Below are 3,624 nucleotides of genomic sequence, written 5' to 3' on the forward strand. Positions count from 1 at the left end.
CAAAAATAATTTCAAAATTTTTATTTTCTAGATAATTTTTATTCTTATTCAGCAATTTTTTTTTTTACTTTTTCACTTATACTTTAATTTTTTAAATTTTTATAGGGCAGGGTGGATAAACCCGTTCCTTGATCGGAGCGGGAATGGGGGTACTCCAAAAAAAATCCAGTCGGGATAAGGGCGCGGCGGGGTCGGGTGATGATTTTCGGGTCGGGGTTGGGGTATGCAAAATCCCGCCCCGCCCCGCTCCGTTGCCATTGCTAATTAGTACCATTCCCTGACAGACCTACTAAAATATTGTGCTACAGTCCTATCGATGGTGTGTCAAATTCCATCTAAGATTGTAAACCATAAGTTATATTCCACAAGAACTGATGATCTAATCTTCTGTGTGTAAGCCACACTCTACACACTGAATTATCTACTATGTAGAATAAAAGACACACATGCACAACATACAAAAATATCATGCAAATATTGTCCATAAAAAATTCTCATCAAAAAAGGATAAATCTGATTAATAATTAAATATTAATCCATCATATAAAAACATAACTTTTACATAACCTCCTAACAAACTCCCACTAAGACTTAAAACTATACTGCCATGTATCTCACTTCCATTCCCTCTACGTGACTATCAAAAATCTTAGCTGGTAAGCTCTTCGTAAAAGGATCTGCCAGGTTGTTTGCCGATGCAATCTTGATTACAGCGACATCACCTCTCTGTACGATCTCTCGAATCAGATGATACTTACGCTCGATGTATTTGCCCTTCTTGTTAGTCCTTGGCTCTTTCGAATTAGTAACTGCACCGTTATTGTCATAATAGAGTGTAATGGCTGATTGCACTAAATGGACCGTTTCAAGATCCAACAAAAAGTTTCTGAGCCAAACAGCCTCCTTGGCTGCTTGTAACACCCATCTCGGGATATTTAGAGTTTCAATTTAATTTTGAGGTTTGGGGTTTAATTTGTATTCGTTGGATACTATGAGGGGCCTTGATGTGATTTGCATGGAGAATTGTTATTGGTTTGGAGTATAAGTTGAGAGGAGAGGTGACCACATGGGATTTCTTCCTAAGTGACTAAATAGCCATCAGGAGGATATTTCCTCATTCTCCCCAATTCTGCCGACATAGCGAGAGAGAGAAGAGGAGAGAAAAGGAGGAGGAGGTCACGGCTAAGGGGAGGGAGGGAGGAAGGAGAGGTCCGTTTTCGGTGATCCAACTCGGTAACGGGTAAGTTCTTATACTCTAGAAGTGTAATCCATGTTTAATTTCATACTTGTGTGGCTAGATTCTCCATGGATTGAGTTTTGAAAGGAAATTGACAAAGTTCATGTTTTGGGTCGAATTCACTGGGTTTTGTTATGGGTTTGAATTTGAGGCATGGGTGTGAGTTAGATGTGTGTAATTATCATTATAGGGTGTTGTGGTGGTGATTTGGTGGCTGTTTGGGTGGTTTTAAGGTGGTTGGTGGAGGTTTGAGGGTTGAATCCCGTAGCTGCCTCGCAGCAGTCTTTCAGATTCGTGTTCAAACTTCAAATAGGCATAACTTTATCGTTATAAATCGAAACGAGGCTCATGGTATATCAAAATCTATGTACTGAAAGTTTACTTTCCAACGGTGGTAGTCTAGTACGCTTCCAATCAAGTAAAAAGATATGGCCAAAATAAGACAGGCTAGTTGTGGTTGTCATTCTTGGTTTGGGAGTTTTGTTGCGTTGGGCTGTTTGGTTGGGATTGTACACTTGTGGGTCTTTATATTTGATATATTTAGGTGTGTTGGAGTACCTTGGAGTATGAAAAAGGTGTGTGAGGTCTCCCGGGTACGTAGGTACTCCCGGACACCTCTAGAGATTTTGGTGACTTTATGTAATGTTTGCCCCATGAGCTAGTGTAGAAGGCATGTTAGTCTAGCATTTGGTTTAACATCCCAAGATGTTCATATGCTAATATGGGTTAACTTGTGACTAGATAATGAGCCGGTCTTTTAGGAGGTGCCGGAACCGTAAGTTTGGCATACTCCAGTCGAATCAAAGGTGAGTATGTCTGATATAGTTCTTCTCAATAAGATATTGATATGGTGGTATGTATATATCTTGCTAATGGTATTTTAGCTTTCAATATGATTATCGTTATGTAGATAATGCGGTGGAGGTGATTGTATATCAATGATATCATGCTAATCGAAATTTAGCTATTGATATGAATATATGTGGTGGAGATTGTATATCATACTATATGTTGTTTTAGCTAATGGTATGCATGCTTGTTGATTGTACCCGCGGAAAGATTGTGGAGTGAATTACGCCATGTCGTATGCTATTCCATCTAATTAACGGAGGTTGGGAGCATGGTTTGCGGGACACAATGCCTTGGGTACATGGGAATGTGGCAGACGTGTCACTGCATGCTTGTGTGATTTATATTCATGCTGTCGTTGATTCAGTTATTGTTATGTGGTTGTTTATTGGATAATACTGCTATGTTTGGCGAATGTGGTAGTTATAACTAATGTACTCATATGGGTATTGCAATTATGTTGGTGGTGAGTATTCTTATTGATATTCTTTTGGGTATTGTGATATTTTATTGAGCATTTCTATATCTCACACACTCTAACTTTCCTTTTTGGACTGCCGGTAGCAGGTGGCTTAGAATGGGTCCACTACTGGTCAATGCTTTGGAGAGTGCTGAGACTAGCCTCGGGTGATGTCTTTGGTTAGATTGTTGTGTAGCTTATTCGTCTAGAAGTTAACTTAAATGTTTTGTAATTAATTGGAGAAAGTGATATTTATTATAACTTGTGAGTTGGGGTTTTAGCGTTGACTTAGTTGTATTTTATGTGAGAAGTCTTCCGCTAAGTTTTATTCTGATTGATTGTAGAGTGTGATGTGGTCTTTTGTGTGGAATGCCACGTGACCACGCTTGTCACGCCCCGCCCGCAAATGACACCCAAAGTGGGCCCGAGTCGGCGCGGCCACGTGGCGTTCCACACAAAAGACCACACCACACTCTACAACCAATCAGAATACAACTTAGCGGAAGACTTCTCACATAAAATAGAAATGAGTCAACGCCAAAAACTCAACTCCCAAGTCATAATGAATATCCCTCTCTTCAATTAATTACAAAACATGTAGTTAACTTCTAGACGAATCAGCTACACAACAATCTAACCAAGGACATCACCCAACACGAGTCTCAGCACTCTCCAAGGCGTTGACCAGTAGTGGACCCACGCTAAGCCACCTGCTATCTGGCAATCCAAAAAAGACAACCAGAGTGTGTGAGACATAGAATTGCTCGATAAGATATCACAATACCCGAAGGAATATCAATAAGAATATTCACCACCAACATAACTGCAATACCCATATGAGTATATTAGTTATAACCACCACATCCGCCAAACATAGCAATATTATCAAATAAACAACCACATAACAATAACTGAATTAATGACAGCATGAATGTAAATCACACAAGCATGCAGTGACACGTCTGCCACATTCCCATGTACCCAAGGCATTGTGTCCCGCAAACCATCCTCCCAACCTCCGTTAATTAGACGGAATGGCATACGACATGGCGTGACTCACTCCACAATCCTTCCGCGG

General features: G+C 40.2%; 1 long non-coding RNA gene across 1 annotated transcript; it reads left to right on the forward strand.

Moving 5' to 3' along the window:
* The first annotated feature begins 1,155 nt into the window (after window positions 1-1,155).
* Window positions 1,156-2,927, forward strand: LOC131301225 (uncharacterized). Its single transcript, XR_009191208.1, has 3 exons — window positions 1,156-1,240; window positions 1,979-2,047; window positions 2,651-2,927. It is a non-coding gene; the product is annotated as an uncharacterized LOC131301225 (long non-coding RNA).
* Window positions 2,928-3,624: the final 697 nt, after the last annotated feature.

This window comes from Rhododendron vialii, chromosome 9a (assembly GCF_030253575.1).
Source record: "Rhododendron vialii isolate Sample 1 chromosome 9a, ASM3025357v1".
Lineage (NCBI taxonomy): Eukaryota > Viridiplantae > Streptophyta > Magnoliopsida > Ericales > Ericaceae > Rhododendron > Rhododendron vialii.